This window comes from Trichechus manatus, unplaced genomic scaffold, assembly GCF_000243295.1.
Source record: "Trichechus manatus latirostris isolate Lorelei unplaced genomic scaffold, TriManLat1.0 scaffold00071, whole genome shotgun sequence".
In the NCBI taxonomy this organism is placed as follows: Eukaryota; Metazoa; Chordata; class Mammalia; order Sirenia; family Trichechidae; genus Trichechus; species Trichechus manatus.
In genome coordinates this window covers 2,159,005-2,183,762 of record NW_004444007.1, presented here as the reverse complement: position 1 = coordinate 2,183,762, position 24,758 = coordinate 2,159,005, and the positions used below count along the sequence as shown (strand labels likewise).

General features: G+C 35.8%; 1 protein-coding gene across 3 annotated transcripts in view; it reads left to right on the top strand.

Moving 5' to 3' along the window:
• PPP3CA (protein phosphatase 3 catalytic subunit alpha) overlaps positions 1–24,758 on the top strand; it is a 363,115-nt gene that overhangs the window by 144,177 nt on the left and 194,180 nt on the right. Inside the window, exon 1 of one of the 3 annotated variants that reach the window (XM_023734722.1) lies at positions 22,897–22,920. The exons of the other annotated variants lie outside the window; for them this stretch is intronic. The gene's annotated coding sequence lies outside the window, so the exon portion shown is untranslated. Of the gene's footprint in view, positions 1–22,896; positions 22,921–24,758 lie in introns of those variants that run through there. 3 annotated transcript variants of the gene reach the window in all.

The window sequence follows — 24,758 nt, the reverse complement described above, 5'->3', positions numbered from 1 at the left end:
ATAGAATAGCTAAACTTTTTCTTGGTTTAATTTAAGTAGGACAATCTGTTTAAATAAAACCACAAAAGAAATTTACGGCAAAGGTGGTCATTTGGGTTTAGCCCAAATTTTATAACACAGAGTTTAAGATAAAACTATAAATTATCAAACATGTTGAAGTGATCTGCCATAATTTAATATGAATGGATAGTTTAACCTTCATGTGTATGTGAGTGTATATATGAGTTATTGGTAGAAAATGTACAACTAGGCTGTTAGATAACAGATACTATCCTCATGTGAATTGGGAAAGTAAAATAACCAAAAATTTTTAGTTTTTGAAGTGGTAGGTAGGAAGAATAATTAAAGCAGAAAAAAAAAAAGTTTCCTTAGTGCCAGTTGCACCCAGATAAGTATGCTTTTCCTTGAGCATCAGAAAAGCTAGATTTTTAAAAATTCTTTGATCTCCAGCTGAGAAGCATCAATAATTCTGTGAAATAAAATCTAGTGTCAATACTGTCTATTTAAAAGATTATGTTTTAGTTTGATTATAAAAAAATGGCCCAAAATGGAAATAGAAATGTTTCTGGTGAAAAAAAGAATGGGTAAATTCTCCCTTTCTCATTTGACTATTATGTTAGCAAGTAATAATAATAATCCAAAAACATATTATCAAGTAATTGTAAAAAACAAATTCGGAAAATTTAAAAGTCTGCTGTAAAATTAATCTACTAAATAATCTTATTTCTTTTATGATGAAAATATTCATGTGTATTTGTAATCTTAACTATAAGTGGCAGTGAAAAAAATTTTTTTTTCTAAGTGTGATCATCTGTTTTATATTTAATTGGAACAAATTTCTTCCAGTTTTCTGATTATAATGATGGCATGGCATGCAAGAAACCAGAGAATGTTAATCAAACCTTATGATTAGGTATTTAACTTCATGGAAAATGATCATTCAGGGATGTTCAATAACATCTATTTGGCTACATTACATGTAAAGTTAATTCCATTCTTAATGCTAAAATGTTATGCATTTGTATATCTTGTTAGTGAAGGAAATTTAGAAATCTTTTGATATTGTTTTAATTTCCTCATTTCTTTTGCAGTATAAACAATATATTTAGAAAATTAATCTGCATTGTTATATGAAATATAATTTGTTAACTGGCCTCTTCCAATATGACAGTACTGAAGACTAGAAATGTGTGCTGAATGTTCATTTCATCCTAGGTGTTGACTGCTTTTAAGATTGCTTTAATTTAAACAAAAATAGAATTTCTAGGAATAAACATTTTATTGTCCACCACGGACGGTTCAAAATATTATGATTTTAATTTCCTTTTTGAAATAACTTATAAATGACATTTCCTTAGAGACTGGTCTCCTGAAAGCTAGATGGAACAAAGATTCTTTCATCTAGTATAGTTTAATGATTAGCTTTTATTATTACAGTCTCTTATCCAGACTTTCCTGATCCTTGGAGGCTGAATGAACCCCTAAAACTGTTGCCCCGAGATAATCTTTAAACCTAAACCAAAAATATCCCCTAAAGTCTTCTTAAAACCAAACAATAGGTAGCTTAACTAGTAAAGAATGTCTGCCTTGAGCATTATGTCTTTTAAGAACTATATGAGATCAAATTGACAACAGCAACTGGAAGGAGATTAGATAGGAACCCTAGGAGGCAGTGAGTTTACCTTAATGGGGTTGGGGGTGGGGACAGCTCAGAAAAGGAGGGTGAGAATGGTTGCATGACTTGAAGAATGTAATCAGTGTCACTGAATTGTACATGTAGAAACTTAAATTGTTGTATGTTTTTGCTGTGTATATTCTCAACAACAATAAAAAATTATTAAAAATATAGTAGAGGTTTACTTTTGACTGTATCTCTGCTATTGGCAGTGTTTCTAATGCTGTAGAATATTCTGATTGCAAGGAGAGAAAAAGATTTTATTAAATTTTGTGCATATATTTTGTTCGTGCTTGGGTAGGCTCTTCGGTGTATTAGAAGAATCTGAGTATAAAATATTGATGACTTCCTTAGAAAGTATGAGTTGAAAATGTCAGAAATAAATCTAATGACCATTATTGAGGCAATAATATTAGATTTTTTATGAAAATAAGGTCAATAATATTCTATGCATTTTTTTAATCACCAATTTTACCTTTAGCATTAAAAAAATATCTTGTTGGGATTTTATGCATTTCTATTAAGATCTGGGTTGTGACTGCTGTTTACATGAGTTTTTGTCACTAATTCTGGTGTATTTGAAATTATTTTTCTTACTGTGACATTTTTCCTAATTTCTTTCGTCCTTATTCTATGAACACACACTATTAATAGACTTTCAAATTATTCTTTATATATTATACTTTCCAGATGTATTGATGACATATTCAGGGAACTTTTGAGCACCAAGTGATCAAATCGTAGCATACTAGACTTCGGCAGTGAGGCTGAGAACCCCAATTTAACTCTTCCATTTTCCTCCAGTTCTTATGCCTTGCAGCAAAGTAGACGTTTTAACACTGATTCCACAACACCTAGCTCAGTGTCTGACACATAACTGGCACTTAACAAAAGCCTTTGAAACGAATGAACAAACTCAAATCTTTAGCAGATGTTCTCAAAAGGACCATGTGTTTATTTGTGATCTGCAGGGTATGTGGATATCCAGTAAAAACTATGGGAGACAATGTAGTGGTAGAGAACATTCTTTTATTGGTTGCTGCTTACATCTGACTTGGGTCTTTTTGAAAAAAATTGTTTATTTCTGCTCAATTCAGCCCTCACAACCTGTCACTTTTCGCTTCATATCCATTTACTCCCTTAGGTCTCTGTTTCCTTTTCCCAGAGAGCAGTTTGTTTTAGTTTCTCCTCACCACTGAAATATTCTCATTATTTTTGTTCCTATCTTCTATGGATGTTGGATGAACTGTGTGTTTTCCATTGTTCCATGTGTTTTCCATTGTTTCCTTGTTTTTTCCTTTGTTTTCTCTAAATGAATTGTTTCTAGAAAGGAATTTAAAGCGTGGGTAATTATTATTCAGCTTTCCTAGGGTTTGTGAAAACAAGTTGACCTTATACGGTGAAGAAAACTTGGGTGTAACAAAAAAGAAAAAAATGTGAAGGGAAAATGATTCAATAATGAGGGTAGGAGATTATGCTTCTTTTCCCCCCCCACATTTTTAACTATAAAAAAATGAGTTATTCATAAAATAATGCACTTTTTAAGGGATTTTTCTTAGAGTAGTTAATTTTAGCTAAATAATAGTTAATAGTGAAAATCAACCACCTTATGATTCAACGCGGTCTTTGCTGAGGGTAGAATCTTGTTCTTTTTTATAGGGCATTAATTCCTATTCCATTAATTCTGAAAAGGAAAACTTGAGAATATTCTTCATTGTTCCACTCAATAATTCTTTCTCCTCCTCCTCCATTTTCCTTTTCTTTTCCCTCCACACTCTTTTCTCTGTCATTTTCTCCTTCTCTTTTCTCTCCTTTTCCTTCCACAGTGTTTATTAAGAATCTGTTCCTTGCTGGGCTCCTCTCCAGGACAGGGTGGCTCACCCTCAACCTCCACAAAATGGAGAATACTAATAGAATCATTACATTTCTTTTTTTTTTTCCTACCTTGACGAACAAATCCTTTATTCAGGTATAGATCCTTTTAGCATCACTCAGGCTAGACTGTATCCACCTCATGAGGGAAGTAGAAAAAAGCACAGGGCTTGACAAGTTCAGTGGGCTGGATTTCAACCTCAGCGTTTGCTTCATGCAGACACTTTTGTTCAGTACCTGCACCTACAACTGAAGCAGTGGCCCTCTCCTTAACACTGATTTCTGTTTTTAAAAGAGTTTCTGCAAAAACTGTAGGTCTAAGGATGCCATGGGATTTGTTAAACAGGTGAAATTACTGTATATCAGCAGTGAATACTTGAAACTCGTATGTGGCTTGTAATTTCAAAATGGATCTCCAGACTATTAATACCATTCCCCTCATTTTACAAATAAAATCGAGCAGTTGAGAAGTGAAGTGAGATGCCCAGACTTTGGAGCAGATTAGTTGCTGAACCCTACGTGAATCTCTATCTGCTAACTAGAGGACCAGTAAAAGTTAATGCCACATTGTTACACTCACTCATCCTATAGACAAAATTAGATTTAGTAGTCTAAAAACTGCATGTGTTTCTGCAAGTTATTTAGAATGCTAATTTTATTTAAGATTAGATAGCCCAATATAGTATAAAGAATTGAAACCAGATGTACCTGGGTATGCATCCAAATATTGCCACTAAATATTACAGTGAACTTGGATAAGGTATTTAACCTCTTTTTATTAATCTGTCAAGTGGGAACCATAAATGATTGTGGTAGAGCCAGCTCTCAAATCCAAATATTTGAAACTCTTGATACCAGAATGAAGTGCTGTAGGGATAAATGAAATACATAGAGGATGCCCAGCCTCAATTACGCACTAGTATACACTTTACAAGAAATTTTAGAAAAGTTTCTATACGCTAGTACCATTTAATTGATTTGCTCTCCAAAATAGCGACCTTTACTTATATAATTTTTGGCGTATTCTTATTTTTCCTGATCACTGGTTATTTGGGAAAGGAGTTTTCAGTGCTTTCTTTTACAAAATGCCTTCTGATATGATTTACCAGAGAGGTATGTGATGATTTTATTTAATTCTAAGCAAGTAGGTTATTATAATTTATAAGGACATTTTAGTAGAAAGTGAGCAGTTTCTAGCAAGTAGTTTTGAAGGACTCACATGTTGTTAGAATGCGGGTCCCCAATCTCATCATTAGCTGGTAAAATACAATTTGTAGCACCATGACTGGGAAAAGTAAAGAAAATTCAGTATTCAGAAAAGTGTAATTATGCTCATTTGTTATTACCAGTAGTTCCTTAATTTGGAACAGTACCATTCACTCTGCAAATGAGAGGAAATGGGCTCAAACATAGCAACAATTGTGAGGATGCCACGTGACTGGGCAGTGTTTTGTTCTATTGTACATAAGGTCGTTGTAAGTCGGAACTGACTCTATGGCACCTAACAACAGCAAGTTTAGTTAAATTCATTTGGGAACCATATTAATATTTTTCCTTACATTGTGCAATGACTAAATAATATGTTTTCAAATGAGAAATCATATATAATTCTGTACAGTTTACTTATAGTGAAATGTCTTTCTTTTGCATTGTATGTAGGTTGGCCAAAAAATTGACCTCAAAAAGCACCTTAGTTCTTAGATTCTTCTATTAGATGTTCATTCTTGGCACAAAAGTTCAAAACTTAGGGATGTTTTAAATTATGCCAGATAACTTGTTTAATAGAAGATGCTCTAAATTTGGTGATGATGTATTCTGTTATCTACTGAATATCTTATAGATAATTAACATTTCTCCACTGCTTAGTGCTGCTTTTGTTGACCTTGAGACTGATTAACAACTTTACTCTTGAACTGTTATTGTCATGCTTCTAAATCTTTGCTAAATAACGTGTGTTTTTATACTATAAAGTATATGGCATATTTACAATAGGTTATTGATGTTTTAGAGTAGATTCAGTGTACCAGCAATACAAGGTTCCTTCTGGGGCAAATTGTATTAGCTTTATTAAATTAGGAATTTTAAAAATGCTTAACTGAAAACAACTGAAGATTAGTGTTATTTAGTTAAAAGGGACATTTTAACTTGCACTGTAATAAATTAAGTAGAAATTATATTTTGCTTAATAGGTAGCTGGGTTGTTAATAGGTGATGTGGTACAAGAAAAAAATAAAACAGTAGGGAAAACAAATACTTGATTCTTTTTCTAATATTAGAAATGAGGAATTCGGCAGCGTGCATTAATTAAAGCATCCCCTGTCTTGGTGTTAACCTTGTTCAGTTACAGAAAACTGTTTCTTAGAAAGAGAAGACTATTTAACACTTGATTACTATTAGAGTGAGTAAGTTGTGTTCTAACATCTTTCTCTTGCATTTTGGCTAAGGAATTGTCTTAATTTAAATGAAAATAAGAGAAGTGACTAGGAGGAAGATTGATAAGGTTTATTATAGGCATGTGCCTAAGAAGTGTGTCAGTGATTTTGGATTTCTGTGTAGTCAGAGCTTATCAAAATGAGACTTTCATAACAAAATTTGGATCTTTACATTTGATACCCTGGTTATTGTAGTGAGGAGACCCTGGGAGGTGCAAACGGTTAACACTCTCTGCTGCTAACTGAAAAATTGGCAGTTGGAGTCCCCCCAGAGGCACCTGTAGGGGAGTAGGGGAGGTCTGGTGATCTTCCGAAAGATCACAGCCATTGAAAACTCTGTGGAGCTCAGTTCTACTCTGATACACATGGAGTCACCATGAGTTGGCGACAGAAGTTAGTGTTTCAGTGAAATCTCTCAGGTGACTTTGCTGGCTAGTCACATCAATAAACCAACATGCATGGCTCCCCAGAGCACATTGGCCTAATAATGGGAGCTGTTACAGATTGTCCTGTCAGGGAGTTTCTTACCTATGGGAACTTTAGATGTGAATGTTGACAAAAGGAACACTGTGGTCTCTTGTGAAACATCAGCAGGTTGGAAACCTTGTGGGCAAGTAACATTTCCCCCAGCTCTGGGAGGAATTACATTCTGGAGTTTTGATTTTAAACTTTGTTTAATAGCTAGAAATAGAACTTCCTCCCTGGAGAAGGATACCAATGCTGAGAGACAGCATGTCTTATATTGTGGGGCTTTTTTATGAATGCTGGCCTGTAATGATTCTTGATCTCTTTCCTGATAAATCACAACTTGGGAAGCTGCTGTATTTTCCTGCTATTGCTCTCATTTTACCAAATCTCATGATGATAATTAAAAAAGCCTGTTGCCATCAAGTCGATTCCGACTCATAGAGACCCTATAGGACAGAGTAGAACTGCACCATAGGGTTTCCAAGGAGCAGCTGGTGGATTCCAACTGCCGACCCTTTGGTTAGCAGCCAGGCTCTTTTTTTTTTTTTAATTGTTGTGCTTTAAGTGCAAGTTTACTATTCAAGTTAGTCTCATACAAAAATTTATACACACATTGTTATGTGACCCTAGTTGCTCTCCCTATACTGTAACAGCACACTCCTTCTTTCCACCCTGCATTTCCTGTGTCCATTCAACCAGCTCCTGACCCTCTGCCTTCTCATCTCACCTCTGGACAGGAGCTGCTAATTTAGTCTCATGTATCTACTTGAGCTAAGAAGCACTGTTCATGAGTATCATTTTATGTCCCATAGTCTAGTCTAATCTTTGTCTGAAGACTTGGCTTCAGGAATGGTTTTACTTTTGGGCTAACAGAGAGTCTGGGGGCAGTGTCTTCCGGGGTCCCTCCAGTCTCAGTCAAACCATTAAGTCTGGTCTTTTTACTAGAATTTAAGTTCTGCACCCCACTTTTCTCCTGCTCCATCAGGGACTTACTGTTGTGTTCCCTGTCAGGGTGGTCATTGGTGGTAGCCAGGCACCATCTAGTTCTTCGAGTCTCAGGCTGATGAGGTCTCTGGTTTATGTGGCCCTTTCTGTCTCTTGGGCTAATACTTTGCTTGTGTCTATGGTATTCTTCATTCTCCTTTGCTCCAAGTGGGTTGGGACCAATTGATGCATCTTAGATGGCCGCTCGCTAGCTTTTAAGACCCCATATGCGACTCACCAAAGGGGATGCAGAACATTTTCTTAATAAACTTTGTTATGCCAATTGACCTAGATGTCCCTTGAAACCATGGTCCCTAGACCCCTGACCCTGAGCAGCCAAGCTCTTAACCACTGCGCCACCAGGTCTCTATTTTTAATATAAGCCCCCTAAAATAAGAAGGCACAAATCTCCTACGTAGAGCAACAATCCATTGTAATTAGTTTGAGTAGACACTGAAATGATTGGCAGCCTGTGTTACCTGTGACTGGCATGTTAATAGGTTGGTCTAGCACTGGTTTGAAAGAGGATGGCACAGTGAGGGAAGATAGGGGAGATGCCTCTGGCTTTGGCAATTCTGTAAATGTCAAAAACCAAAGATTTTCTTTTCTTTGGTTGAAATTCTTCTGTTTCCTTCTTTCTTAATTAGTTTTGTAAAGAGAAATAGCAACTGCCTTTGACGACCTACAGTTTATATGGATTTTTAGACTGATGTAGTGAGCTTTAGTGGAGAGGGCGTGGGATTTGAAGTCAAGGCTCTAGGATTATGTCTTGGCTTCACACATTAGCTTCATTATCTTTAATATGGAATGTAAATCCATTTTTTTTTAATTCTCCTGACTTGTAAAATGAGTAACATCCTGATATGTACCACATGGGATTACAGTGAAGATTTAATGAAATCATGTTATGTGAAAATGTTTATAATATTTTAAAAAGTTGAGTATTTTTTATATTCATGAATGGTTCTTTGTTCCAAATGATGGCATATCTCCCTAACTAGTAGAAGAGTCAAATTAAGACAGCCAAAGTGGTTTTGAATTGAGATAAAATATTAAGAATTTATCCATTATTGGTTTCAAGGCGCCTAATACCATTTAGTATCTTTAATTCAGATTTGACTTAATACCAATATTGTATGGCATTGGTCATGTACAACTAAGTAAGCACTATGTATATTATAGGCTAAAAGATATTGACTGCTATTGCATAGGAGTATACCAAAAAACAAAAAACAAACCCATTGCCATCGAGTCGATTCGGACTCATAACGAACCTATATGACAGAGTAGAACTGCCCCATATGGTTTCCAAGGAGTGGCTAGTGAATTCAAACTGCCAGCGTTTTGGTTAGCAGCCGTGCTCTTAACCACTGTGCCACCAGGGCTCCACATAGCAGTATACTATGTAGTATTTCATATACTAGTAAATTGAAAGCAGACATAAGCAGGCATTTCCCTATTTTTTTTTGAAAATTAATAGATAAATATAATATGTCCTCAGCTTAAATAAACCAGTTTATGATTTTTATTAAATGTTCTTCTCTTTTGTTTTTCTAACTCCGGGTCTTTGCACATTTCAGTATAATACTTTACTTTGTCTTCTTAAGTCACCTTTTGAAATCTATTCAGCTGTTTTACTTCATCATTTCCTCCATTTGCTTTAGTTGCTGTACCTTCAAGAGCAAGTTTCAGGGTCTCTTCTAACATCCATTTTGGTCTTTTCTTTCTTTCCTGTCTTTTTAATGGCTTTTTGCTTTCTTCGTGTATTATGTCTTTGATGTCATCCCACAACTTGTCTGGTCTTTGGTCATTAGTGTCCAATGCATCAAATCTGTTCTTGAGATGGTCTCTAAATTTAGGTGGGATATACTCAAAATACATCCTTGACTCTTATGGACTTGTTTTAATTTTGTTCAGCTTCAACTTGAACTTGCATATGAGCAATTGATGGCCTATCCCACTGTCTGCCACAGCCTTGTTCTGACTAGTGATATTGAGCTTTTCCATCCTCTCTTTCCACAGATGTAGTCAATATAATTCCTGTGTATACTATCTGATCAGGTCCACGTGTATGGTCACCGTTTATGTTATTGAAAAAAGTTATTTGTGATGAATAAGTCATTGGTCCTGAAAATTCTATCATGGTTATCTCTGGTGTCATTTGTATCACCAAGGCCACATTTTCCAATTACTGATCTTTCTTCTTTGTTTCCAATTTTTGCAGTCCAATCACAATAATTATCAATTTATCTTGATTGCATGTTTGATCAATTTCAGATGGCAGTACTTGGTAAAAATCTTCAGTTTCTTCACCTTTGGCATTAGTGGTTGGTGTGAAAATTTGAGTGATAGTCTTCCTTGTAGGCGTATGGATATTATCCTATCACTGACAGTGTTGTACTTCAGGGTGGATCTTGAAAAGTTTTTGATGATGAATGTGACACCATTCCTTTTGTTTAGGGAATCCAAGGAACTAAGTATGCACTTCAGAGTTTGCCATTAATTATCTACCGGTCATTGAACGAGTTACCTCTTATTTACAGAGATAGTATAGCAGTGACTGAAAGAACAACTCCAGACCTAGGGGGCCAGGTATGAGCCCGGCCTTCCCATACTTATTTCCTGCATGAAAGTGGTAAAGTCATTTAATTTGTTTATGCTTGACTTATTTCATATGAAAAATAGAGAAAATAATAATACATTATAGGGTTGTTGTGAAGAGTCAATGATTCAACATAATATAAAGTGTTTAGAACAGTGTCTGGTGTGTACTCAGTACTATGCTTATTAGTGGTCACTGTTTATCATCTTCATCATCATAATCATCCTCACCACTGTTATTCTTTTTGGCCTTCATTTTGTCTAGTGAATTAGCAAGTGAAATTAAATGATATTTTTGAGTATAATTTCAGATTTGTATACATTTGTTGAGCTCAGCAGTGTATTTGTATTTAATTTACTTCATAAAACACAACTCTTGTAATAATTAATATCTTCTGAGTACAAGAATATCAAAATTAACATGGGCAGCAAGTGGTTTGTGTTTTAAAAATAAAAAGATAAATATGGTTTTTGGTGATCAATGGATGTTTCAGGAGGTATTTTGTACTCAGGGTTGTGTAGAATTTAGATGAAAAGCAAGTTTTAGGTCTTTTGAGAAATTATGATATTTGAATAAGGGTGATTAGGAGGTTGCCTGATTAAGAAGGTTAAGCAAGGCACTTGTTAATTATAGTGTATACTTATGAAGTATTTAATATGCCAGTAACAATCCAAGCTCTTTACAAATATTAGTTTATTATTCATTAATTTATGAATGAGGAAACTACTTGACAATTTTTCAGGTTGGGGTTTAAACTCAGGCATTTGGGCTTCCAAATTCATGCTTTTAACCCCTTCACCTTACTATCTCTTAAAAGCTTGAAGAAAGGTATGAAAATACTGTGGTCCTGGATAGTTGGGTGTGGATAACCCATAGGATTCAGGACAGGGTAGATTAAGGGGAGGTGACTGGGGGCCTGGAGAAATTGCCTGGTCATTATTGTAATAATCCAGGCAAGAGGGTAACTGAGGAACCAGACTAGACTCATAACCATGGCAATGACAAGGAAGGCGTGATGGAGTGGACCTTAGCCTGTTTGGTTCCGGGATGCTTTTGAAAATCTGTTAAAGTATGAGCTTTCTCCCCAGCAATTTGTGCAACGTACAAAATTGCACAGAATTTCACAAATTCTTTCATTTATTTTGTTGATGCTTCACCTAAGTTGCTTTTTCTCTTTTGTAGTAATTGTATATTTTCATAAAAGCCTATAATTTTTCTTTACTTTGTGTTTGTCTTGATGTTCTATGTGTTTTATTTTAGTAATCATATTTTTTGATATTTTACTTTAGGTAAATACCTGCCCTAATTTAAGTAGATACCTGTAGCATTGCTATTCTAGAGATTTTTTTTTTAAATATAATTTTGGAGCGTTCTTGATGACTTAGTTAACTTTGTGTCCTCAGTGTGGGAAATGTATATAAATGAATGATTGCAGTGAGATTTTCTATATTTTTTTCTTTCTTTGTTGCTTGAGTACAAAAGTGGTTGTAGGCCTTGTGGTCAATAGATAATTTCTTCAGTCATCTACATCATTCTACAATTATTCATAAATAGCCTGTTATTTGAATAGCTATATCTGAGATGGGGAAATTATTTATATCAAGAAAAAAGAAAGAGAGAGAGAGTGATCAGTCCTATTTCCAAAATGCAATTGAAATTACCTCTCATGAAGAATCAAATCCAACATTCTGCCTTTCTTTCGAGGACATGCTTGTTTTTTTAATCTCTCTCAAGCATGGAAACCCTCAGAGTAATTAGCATCTAGAGGTAAGGGAGTTCAGAAGAGGTTGGGTGGCTGATTATTGTTTGTTTTGTTTATCATTTCGTGTGAGAGTAATAATTGGGTCCCCTTTGGCTATGTGGGGAGTCAGCATTGCTGATACCTTTGGGAAATTGCTCTAGTAAAAGTCACATGCTATTTAGGATTTTGGCTTGACTTTTTTTTTTTTTTTTTCTGTTTTGAATGCTACCTATCTTGGCACCTTGGTGAGCTGAGCTCCAGTTTATCTTAGTTGAGTTATAAAAATCAATTATTTTCTTTATACTTTTTAGTTTTCCCTGAATTTTCACTGTACTTTAGACTGAGATCTTCATTATGAAACTATAAATTATATTTTTGTAATGCTAATTACAAATGTAAATATTCTCAAGAATCAAGATGTCATTGATCAGTTAGTTTTGAGGAATGAGAGCAGAAAAAACATTTCAGAGGTTTCTAGATTTTCTCAGACCTTAGGTTTATGAAGGTAAGTTGCTTTTAGTTAGTTTGCTTTTATGTAATGGGTAGAATCTTTTTGAGTTTTTTTACCCCCCTGAAATACTTAATGAATGCATGTACCCTACATATCAGTTTTAAAAATACACTGATATATAAAAACCAGTTGCCATCTAGTTGATTTCAACTCGTGGTGACCCCTTGTGTGTCAGAGTAGAACTACACTCTGTAGAGTTTTCAGTGGCTGATATTTTTGGAAGTAGATCACCAGGCCTTTCTTCCAAGGTGCCTCTGGCTGGACTGGAACCTCCAACCTTTCGGTTAGCAGCCAAGTGTGTTAACCATTTGCATCACCCTATATCTCTTGATATATAGGGTATATATATTTTGAGTTTCATTATGAATGGCTGGATTCACTGTTTTGGAAATTGAGGAACTTTTCCTGATTTGAATTCCATTCTAAAAAAAAGAATTGACAATGTATATCAACCTTCATTTATTTGCTATGATCAGGGAAGGAGATATTTCATTGAAGGAGAAATTATTACATAACTGAGACTATTTCTTTTAAACAGTAAATCATTTAAAATTGTATTTAATTGAAAGTATCTGAATTGTATTATACCCATCTCTTTCTTTCTAACAGTGTGTTGTCTAGTAGTCTGGGGTAAGAGATATTTATGAAGTTTAGAATGTTTACCATCATGAACATCATGTATATGCCCTGATATCCCCTAGGGCTTGCTTTTGTGAAATATAGAGCTGTTAACACATATACTCAATTATGCTCGTTACCATGCTTTTCTATTGAGTTTGCTGAGAATGGCTCCATTCCTCTCCCATGGAATAACAGATGTAGATTTTGTGATCAGGATTCTCACTGCTGCTCAATTTTTGGTTCATCTTGGTGTATGACTGAACTTTGGTTTAGTGAGGACAATGGGAACCAGACCCCTATATAAATAAAACATTATCATGCATTGAGAAACTTAAAACAAAACTCTGTTGTTGGAGTTAATATACACTATCACACATTGATGTGTGTGTGTGTGTGTGTGTGCCTGTGTGTGTGTGTGCCTGTGTGTGTGTGTGTGATTACTTTTCCCTGAACATAACCTCTGTCTTATGTATTTACCTGTCAATAGTTCTACATTTAATCATGATTATTTCTTGAGTAAGAATTGTAAGCCGATGAAAGGTTTTTCAATGGTGTGGGAATAAAAAATACTATAGAATCTGCCAATTGCGAACTCTTCACATGTAACTTTAAAGCACACAGTGCTGCCTCAGTGGCTCACTGTGATGTCTAAATGAGTATCTCTGACCTGCAGAGTGAAAAATTTATGGAACTGAAGGTTTTTGAACGTTTTAGGGAACCATAACCCAAAGTCAAGTAGCATGGGAATTATGATGTTCGGTTTGTCATTCTTACGGTATTAAGAATGAGCTAGATAACCTAGTTTTACTACTTGTGACAGCTGCTTTTCACCATAGAGTTTTCTTTTGTGTCCACTAGTAAGAAAAGAGTTGGATTCACTCTGACTGCTAGCTGATAGCTTGTCATGCAGGCATTAAAAAGAAGGTAAAAGAATGCTTTCTCCTCCTGAACTACTTCTGACACTTCGGGATGCTGAGAAAGTGTTGCTCTATAAAGTCTCAGATATTGGAAATTTAGCAATTAAAAATGTGTGTTTTTTTTTTGTTGTTGAAGTATACTTCAATAATATACATTACTGGCGTTCTTATAAACTAGGAAAAAGATGTTCGTTTTAAAGGACATATTTGAACTGCTTTATGAAATGCAGTGGGATAGCACTGTATAAATTTAAAAACTCTGACACAAGTATCATACCAATGTAATTTTTTGTTGTTGTTACTGGGTCAATTTTACATCACAAATAACAGAGTTTATCAGTGATTCTGTATTCACATGTGGGAATAAAAACATTGGTACTTGAGAGTTATTTCAGTGATTTTCCCCCATCCCTTTTGAGTTTTCTGTCTGTTGCAGACTTTTGACCATGTCTTTCTGTTTCATGTTGGGTATAGGCCCCTCAGCTTCCTCTCCACCATCTGGCATCCAGGGGCGCTCTCCTGCAATGGGTACTTCAAGAGATATTTACTAAATGAAGTTTTCAGTTTCTGAGTTATTTTGACTGTTTACTATCCTTTCTATAATTACAGACTTTTAGATCTGAATAGGCCTTTTTTTTCCTATTCCCTCTTCTTAGGATGACGACTACTACTACTACAGCAATTTTACGCAAATTGTCAGCAGGGAAGAAAAAAAGGTCATTCTTTCATTCATTCAAAAACACATTGAATATTGAATATCTATCAAATGCCAGGACACTGGGTAGACACATAATGAAACTTGATTGTTAATCTTTCTTAATTATTCTGATGTTTTTTGAGTGGTGATGATTGACTCAGCAGGGTGATGTTGGTGTTCCCTGTAAATTTGCAATTGGTCCTATAGTCACAATGATCTGTTTCCTTAGTTATTTGAGAATTCTTTTTTAATAGAAAATATGCCATATCCAAGTGAAACCCGGGACTGCCTTGTTCTTCCGAGTCTCGCAAGTTTTCTAGCCTTTTACAGGATGCGGTCTTACCATATTTCTGTTGCTTGTTTTAGGGGAAAATGTTTGCATTTTCCTTCTCTGACAGGTTTCTGCCTTCTACAGTTTCCAGCTTTGGCAGATTTTTCCGGTTTCACAGGGAAAATATTAAGAGTGGCTTTTTTTGGAGGAAGGGATTGAGTCTGTTGCAGCTTTATTGTGAAATTACCTGCTTCCCATTTGATAAATTAAGAAACGCATGCTTGATTTTAAATCGAAATTGAGTCCGTTTTCAAGATGAATGAACTTGAAAATAAATGAATGATTCATTTATCACAAATGAAAAGTTTGAGAGAATAATATTCTAAATCATTCCAATTTTTAAGTAGATGAATGAAGGTTATGATTTGGGAGTGTCCACATTTGAGGTGCTGAGAATTGTGATCTCCTGCATGCCTCTGTCTTATTCACATGAGTGGGTAGTTCTTATAAACGGTAGATCAGAGAGAGTGGGTGAGAGCAGGTCTGGTCAGCAGAGAGAAGCAAACAGTGTAAGCATTACTGAAATGTGAAGGGCCTCCAAGGCCTGATGTTTCTCTGCAACCTGCTATAGAGCCACAGGGAGTAGGGAGGACGGGGGAATTAAATGCAAACCTGGGAATTTAGCTCCCTCCTTTGGTCCTCTGGAGGCCGACTCTGAGGCAAAACATTTCGATCTTTGCTTCACTGTAGCACACAGATACAAGGTGCTGTATGCCAAATTTATTATTTCTTAAATGAGTAGCCTTTATATGCTAAAGCAGTAATATGACAACATCCTTAAATTGCCACCTAGGGCTTATATTAGGCCAGACGAGACCTGTTGCCATTGAGTCGATGCTGACTCATAGTGACCCTATAGGACAGAGTAGAACTGCCCCATAGGGTTTCCAAGGAGCAGCTGGTGGATTTGAACTGTCAACCTTTTGATTAGCAGCCGATCTCTTAACCGATGTGCCATAGGGCTCCTGGGCTTATATTACTCAGTATCAAATGGGACATAGATTTGCCATTTTATCAAGACCCTGTCAAAGAAGAGAAATTCTATTAATCAAAAAATATATATATTCTGATGCCTGTAGGTGTTTTAACCACAGCGAATGGGGATAGTGGGCAGGTGCGTGGGCATAGACAATGCATAGGCATCTACAGTTGGATGAGGAATGTGAAAGGAAAGCATTTTGTGTGGGGATAGATGGATCTTTTTTTATATTAACTGACAAGTTTAGTATTGAGGACTAAGAAGGCAAATAGATTATGCAGGGTTATATTTAACATAGAGGTTTCTAAGAAGTTTGTTTATAAAAGAAGTTCTAAGTAACCAGTTCAACTCCAGTAGAGGTAAAGTCTTTGGTTATATTTCATTTCTTAGACTATAGATATGAGGCATTTCTAAATGGCAAAGTGTGTCTTGGGTTAAACAAAGTTTTATAATCCGTGGGTACTCTCCATTTTTGAGGGATAATTATCGTGTTCAAAGGGACCTAGTCACTTGGGAAACAAATTATGCTTGTCCTAAAGTGTCTACCCTTGTTTGTTTCTTGATTTGAATCTTCTACTATAACATATTTCTCTGGAGATAAAGAGAAAATGTTCAAAGAAAAAAAACAAAAACAAAAATTCCTTTGCTTAAATTCAGCCCAGTGAACTAAGTTTTATGCATTACTGAAATGTTGCTGTTACTGTAAATACCACTTGCTGAAAATATTACTGTAGTCATTTCATCTAGTACTGAGATTCAGTATAGTTGGGATACCACCTAGTGTAACTGAATATTGTTGACTCTATTTTTTAAATTAAAAACAAAACTATGGAATATTGTATTTTTCACAAATAGCATGCCCACATAAATAATGCACATTACAGATACAATGCATGCAAATGACAAAATTATATTTAAAAAGTTCTGGCATAGCATGCCCATGCATATACTAGGCATATCTAGTGACATTTCCAGAAGTGAATTTCAGCCTCATTCACCCTTATTCAATAGTCTGAAAATGTTACTTTTGATTATATTTATATAATAAAGGTATAAGCACTGGTCAAGAAGTCATAGATTGAGTTTGGTAGTACCCCAGTAATCGGAAAATAAACAATTGAAACTGAATTTTTTTCTGTTAATTTAAGTTGATAATTATTTCCCCATTGCTTTTGAGTCATCAGTCAGAACCTTGAACCTACGAAATGAAGCTGGTCCATAAATCACGTGCTATCAATTGGAGGCATAACCAAAGTGAAGTCTGCTCTAGCATAAGTGGCATTGAGGAGCTATTATTGACATAATTATCACAATGGTCTTCCAACTCTGCTTTTAATTGGAGGAGTAAACAAAACAAAACTGATACAAGATCTCTCTTGGTTCAACAGTTGAATGCAAAAACCTTATCAGATCATCTTAAGTGAAACCATTAAGCTATGTTAAAAAAACGCTTGCTGTCAAGTTGATTCCTACTCATAGTGACCCTATAGGACAGGGTAGAACTGCCCCACAGGGTTTCCAAGGAGAGGCTGGTGGATTCGACCTGCCAACCTTTTGGTTAGCAGCCGAGCTCTTAACCAGTGTACTACCAGGGCTCCTTAACCTATGTTAGGTCTGCTTATTTCAGTCTAATTATGTCTTATTAGTGCCAATGTCTTTGATCAGTGATCATAAGTCACCTTGGACATACTCTTGTGAGCATATAAAAAGACCTTGCTTGTACACCTCATATTTGAATTTTGCGATCTCTTTACTAGTACCAGCCAGTTATCGATTATATTGTGCATGTTTTTTCAGTTTATAAATCTAAATCTTAGAACTCTTTAGGCTCCTGGCAGGATTTAAATGCAAGTCGTACACCGCTGATTTCAAACTGAAAGGCATTGCAGGGGCAGAAACAACAAGCAACAGCAGCAGCAAGAGAGTTCAAGTTTGGAGGGTTGTCTGTTCTTGAATGGAGAAAGGAGAAAAAGGAGCTGGAGAAAATGAATCCATGAAAAGGCGCACGTCGTGGGCCCAAAGCAAAATGGCCTGAGTTAGAGAAGCACTTGAAAGAGTGGATATTTCTCCAAGGGAACAAAATCAGGCTGTCTCTACTGTTGCAGGTCAGATCAAAGTGAAACTTCTGGAAAATGAAAGAGGAATTCCAGATTTCAAGGCAGATTTCACCTGGATTTCTAAATTCATGAAAAGGAATGGCCTTTCTGTGAGAATGAGAACCACTGTAGGCCAGCAACTTCCAGATGACTGGGAGCAAAAGATGGTCAACGTTCGCAAATTCATCACCAAAGAAATCTCTGAACTCTCTGTCTCTGCAACAGATGTAATTAATATGGATGAGGTGTTGATGACTTTCGACATTCCGGCCACCAGGACTATAGCTGCTTCAGGTATGAAAACCGTAGCCATTACAACCACTGTGCATGAGAGGGCATGCTTCACTGTAGTCCTTGACTGCACTGGGAGTGGGATGAAATTAAAGACGATGGTGATTTTCAAGAGAGTTACCATGCCCCGTGAAAAACTGCCCACCAGTGTGTTTGTTCATTGTTATAAGAAGGGATGGATGGACTATGATGTTATGAAAGTATGGGTAGATAAATGTTATAGAATGTTACAGGGCCAAGAAGGAGGGATTCTTTTCGAAGAAGTCTTTACTAATTTTCTACACCATGGCTACTCACAAAGAAAAACTGTTCAAAATTATATTAACTGGTGCCCATATAGCAGTCATACCTGGTAGCCTTACCTGCAAGCTACAGCCGCTAGAGAGAGAAGTCAACCACCTGTACGAGACTTTTGTGAGAAGAGAGTGGGATGAATGGATGCAGTTTGGGATTCATGAGTTCACACCATCAGGACTGAAGGTGGACAGCCTTTTCAGAAGTCTGCAAGTGGATGGTTTCTGCTTGGGGGGAAAATAACCCCAGAAATCATCCATAATGGCTTTAGAAAGGGTAGGATTGTGTACCAGCAGAATACCAGTGATGAAGATGAAGATGCCAAAGGCATTGATAATGATGACATCAGTTCAGAAGTCACAGAAGAGCATCTGCAGGCAGCTCTGAGATATTTCAATGATGAAAGCAATGAGGGATCAGACTTTGAAGGGTTCAGATGATGCTGCTGAATGAATAAACTAAAATGGCTGTATTTTAAGATTAAAACACAATTTCTTCTGGTGACTTTTATTTGTTGATTTCAAAGACATTGATTATCAAAAATTATGTTTCAGTTTAAGATTTATGAAAGCAATTAAAATATAAACAACATCTTGTTCTTGTAGTTTTAGGCCTAGGATCATTTTTTATTTACTAATTTCTAGCTCTTCATGCATTCATACTCTTTGTTTTCAACATGATGTTGCATTTCCATCATGAGCCTGTTCAGTTCACCCTTGGTTGCGCTTGGTTTAGGAAAATACCTACCTTAAATGAAAGTTTCCATGGGAACAGTTTTATTTCAGTAACATTAAATCTGTTGGACAGAAAAAGAAATGAAATTGAAGTCAATGACATGTAAAAAATATATTGATATAGCGTGCTTATGAAAATGTGCAGAGGGATCGCACAATTTGGAAAAAAATGTGTAATGGGTGCATTTTTGTGTAAAAATACAGTAGACCCTTAATAAAACAGTGCCTCTTTAATTATGTATTTTCAAAAATATTAATATTTGATTTTAGCTTAAATATTTAAATTAAAAACGTAATATTTAGTTAAAAGTCTTTAAATACTCAATACCATATATTTAAAATCCAATAAATATAATTTTAGCTTTATCATGTTACATGTATAAAATGATTTGATTTATTGGCATGATTCCCATGTTAATTACTAGACTTGTGTAACTTTTTTATTTTAACAACAAAAACAAAGATCAGGTTTTATTTAAAGTTTTCAGTCATGCTGAAATATTTTGAAGCTCCTAGTAAAACTTTTGTCAAATAATCTTTCACGTTGAATCATTATTACGTAATTCGTTATGTAAGCCTTTTGTAATTTTTCCACTAGTTAAAAGAACTATTCAAAATATCAAAACATCAAAGTAGTTTTGTGATAGAACCACACGAGACTACAGCGGAAGGGATTGTGGACTGTCACACATGTCTGTGTCCTTGAGTTCTTGGTCTCAGGAATGCATGGTGGCCAGAGGCTAAGGAGTAGCTATATGCAAATAGATACGGTAAATTGAAAATTCTTTGAAATTCAGATAATAAAAGAAGCTCTGATTATACTGTTCAGATACTCATTTTTACTAATTAATTATTAATCACGTATAGTTGGAACAATAATTATTTTAATTAGTGTCTGGTCTTTATTAAATAATTACTTGCAGCACCTTTTAGATTCAGGTTCAAAAGTACTGTGTGCAATGTGTATTCTGTATGCAAGTAGGAAGAAAGAAGATTGCTTATTTTAATAAATGCTTCAAGTACCTGGTAGCCTTTTATTAACATTTTTGTGATGTTACATAAAATACCATTGTGCTATATTTGCATGTAAAATATGTCAGGAAAACCAAATGAAGTTTTCAGTTTACTAGTGAAATTATCAGTACACATACTATGTCTAATAATGGAATATATTTTTGGGTTCAGGATCTATGTGACACTATCCAAAGGGAGTGAGTATAGAGATCCCCGCCAAGGATGGAATAGGTCATCACAGCACTGGGGGGAAAACACCAATAAATTAATAAATTGGAGTTTTATTTATAGGTCTGCTGTAAAGAATTATTTTTTTTTAGGTTAAGTAGGACTGGATGTTTCTGTTTACAAGATTAATATTCAACCACACTTGTGATGGGCAAGCATATTTTGACAGGCATTAATAGCTATAATGAAAGCCAGATACTTTCAAACAAACAAGTGATGAGTGTCCACAGGAGTAGTTTAATTAGGACCCTAATAAATATGTTCCCACAGTTCTTCTTAGAGGCTAACTGTGGTTAATTTCTGCTATCTCTCTCAGACAACTCGTTTTGTATATGTTTTTATACAGACATTACATGCATAAGGAAAAGTATATCCCCATACTCACAAAATTTTTTTGAACCCAGGAGAATATAAATAAAACTTAATTGCTCAATATTAGGCCCAAATAAAATTTAGTAAAAAGTCATTAATACTTTCTTTTCCATATCACTTTACTCTTTGCTCAGGAGAATCAGATTTCACGTATTGTGATGGCTGATGATGGAGCTACTTTTGTATATTTTAATTGACATATTGTGTTTTATAATTGGCATATTGTATTTTTCACTACTTACCTTAAAAATAGTTTTCTGGGGTCATCTCAAAAAATAGATATTATTAATATTATTTATTAATCTTGTAATGTGCAACTGCATCCAAGAGTTTTCAGGAACATAAATAACTTTAAGGTAGATAAATACGCTTTTCTTTTTACTGCTTACATTTTCTCTCATTTCCTTTAAATTTGTTGTGCCATTTTGTAATTTAGCACTTTGCCAGTGATCTCAAGCAAAAGCTAATAATTATACCATGTGGTCAGCTCCTTAGAGGCCGAATCTGGTTATATTTGTTTATTCTCACTTCTCCCCCACCCTTCCCACTGCCTAACGTGGAATGCGAAGCATGGTAGGTGCTTAATAGGTACTTGATGATTGACTGATTGATACAGTTTGATTAGAATGGAGGTTAGTGATATCCACAAATGGCCAGGAGAGAATAGATGGTGTGCCAGTCTAAGGAGGTCAGGCCAGAAAGTGTTTTAAGTTGTGTCTGACATGTGATATCCTTAAGCTGTTCTCTTAACATGTGTTGACATAAGTATCTTTGACAGCCCTTGTGCAGACAGTGGCCACATGAAATATGGGACAAGAGCTGTTCCTGTACACGTTCTGATTACAGAGAGGGATGAAATAAACACGTCTGGGCTTGCAAAGACATTGCATCTGCTGTGGTTGATTGACTGTGTGAAGCGTGTTTGGGGAAAAAATTTAAAGTGCCTGGGGGTTTGTCTGATTTTACTTATGAAGTAGATCAGTCTGGACTTCACATTGGCATAACTGGGGATCCTTTATAAACATACCAGTGTCTTGGCCCTACTCTAGACCAGTTAGTTATATCAGAATCTCCAGGGGTTGGTCCTGGACATCATTCGTTTTTAAAAATGATTCTAATGTGCAGCCAGTTTTGAGACAGTTTGAGATTTCTTGAAGGAGTTGAACCTAAGTTGGAAGAAAAGAAAGGTTAAGAAATATAGTTTCCACCTACACCCTTCTCATTTACTTGCTGAAAAGGTTGTAGGATCTAGAGCACCACTGTCCAATAAAAATATAATGTGAGCCAAATAATCTCTTTTAAATGTTCTAGTAACCATATTAAAAAGGTAAAAAAAAGAGATAGGTGGAATTAATTTTAATAAAAAATTTATTTAACCCAAAATATCCTAAATATTATTTTAACATGTAATCAATATAAAAATATTGATGAGATGTTTTACCTTTTTTTTTAATCAAGCCTTCTAAATCCGTTATGCATTGTAGATTTATAACACATCTCAATTTAGACCAGCCACTTTTCAAGTGCTCAGCAGTCATACGTGGTTAGTTGATACCACGTTGAACAACACAGGTCTAGAGGGTAAAAGACTGGAATAGAAATCAGGAGACTTAATAGTGTTGGTTTTGCCACTGACTAATCCTGTAACTTTGGAAAATTCCTGGTCTCTCTGGATTTCAGCTTCTTCTAGTGTGATATGAGGGGCCAAGGATCAGTGTGGCTTGGGAGTTTTCTAATTTTGTTTCAGAGCGCCCCACAGTTTTGCGAACATGCCTTAGTCATATTGCCATAGGGGAGGAAAGAGGGGAGCAAGCCTGCTCTAGGCCCCTTTCTCCACTGGATATTCTTGAGTTTCCAGGAGCCATTTTGTTTGAAGGAAAAATTTTTTTTTTTTTTACTTTTATACAAAGGTTTGAAAAAGCTCTAAGCTAAATGTTCTTTTAAGTGTCTGAGTCTATGCTTTTCTCTTGCTAGCATTCATAAGACTACTCATGGAAGAAGTCAGACAGCAGTTGTCCTGCTCCTCCTTCCAGTGAAGATGTCACCATGACAATGACTTGGGTATTTCGAATAAAATTGTTGGAATAGCTTTTATAGTAGCAAAGGTGGCTCAGATTGAGGAACAATTATCCCAGATACCTGGACCTACCCCAGAGTGATAATAGATCACTTGTGGCTACTCTGGGTACTAAGTTTTCTGACTTGGAATGTGTTTCTTTACTGGTGAATTAAAATTCTCTAGTGGTGAAGCTGAAAACAGCTTCAGTGATTGTTGTATAGATGACAGTATTGTATGCACATGATTTTGGTTTTTGGACTAGTAACCTTTCTCTGTATTAGATAGGTGACCTCTCCCTGGTGACAACAACAAATAGAAAAGAAGCAATATTTATGCCTGATCAGTCTCTCCTGGCCTTCTACTGGCAATGATAGGGAAGCGTGATCCTAGTCCAGAGGTTGTTTGCCTCTAAAGCCTCCTGTGATGTTTTATGTTAAAGCCTGTCAAGGACTTACACCTCCCAAATTTCAGCTACTTGGCTTTTTTTAAAAAAATAATTTGAAGGAAAAAAGTGACACTGAGTGGGAATTATGAAGTAGAGGAAACTGAGTTTCTCTATTTTAAGGATCTTTGTAAGAAGTCTTATAATAATATATTCTGTATTTACAGGTAAGTAAGAAAATAGTTTTGGAAAGTGTTGGCCCAAATATCGACAGTTATTTCTAAATTTTTAGTAGTTTGACTTGCGCATGTATCAATGCAGGCAACTTACTATAATACTCAAAGTAAAGGAAGGAAGGGGGAGTTCAGTTTTATCATAGCAAGCATAGCAGCTCTCACAACGTGTTGATGAAATGTTTTCTAAGCACATTGGATTTTTTTGGCCCAAATTGTTTTTGCTCAATATTTGGCATAGGTCTGCATGTAGGACTGTAGGTGAACAGAGAAAGCAAATAAATGCGACCTTTTTAAGGCTGGTATTTTCTTTATGAAGCCAGAAGGTGCACAAATACACAAATATTAGCCTACTCTTATTTTTGTCCCAGAAAACTCCTCTCTGGCTGAGAGCATCTCTGCATTCGATCTCTGGCATCATTGCTGCCCATCTTGCTTCCCTGCATGCCTTGCCATCTGTTTAACCAGTAAAGGGCCCTATCTCATCAGTGTTCCTATCATCCAACTGAAAATAGAGGCTTCTGATTGGCCTCTCTTCTCATCCTTGTTTATTTGGAGCCAGTTCCAGTATCTTAGAGCAGGTGGCTCTACCTTAGCCAGTTACCTTAGGATTAGTAATTACTGAAAGGTAAAGGATCTGCAGTACAGGTTGGAGCATCTGTTATTGCAGTGATTTTGGCCTTGGAGAGAGTCAAGGGTCTTAGAGAGAACCTGATTCATGATGGTGATGCTCTCCCTGGGGCGCCCTTCCTTTGCCTCTTACCTTCTTAATGCTCCAGCACTTCCAGGTTGGTTCCTTTGATTATGTTTAAGTTTAATAAGGCCAGAAAGTGCACGTGTGGCAGAGACCCACTGCTTTTATCTGCCTGACAGTAAATCAGCCTCCGTCACTTCTGTGCTCCAACAATTCTTGCCTGACAGTTTTGCACAGCCAGTTAAAACTTCACACAGTTGTCCAACTCACACCTTGGGAAATCACTTGCCAAAAAATCAGCTCTTGGCTTTACCCCAAGTGTCCTCTTAAAGTTCCCCCCTTTCTACCCCCTATCCCGTATCTTGACTCATGACCTAAAGCCTGGAGGATATTGAGTAGTTACCCGGTAAAATATTTTCTAATTTCAAAACATATTTAAAGACCCAGGTAAAGAAATTTGGCCATTGAAATATTTCCATATTTTCTTAAAAAGCAAAAAAAAAAAAAAAAGGGCGGGTAGGGGGGACAAAA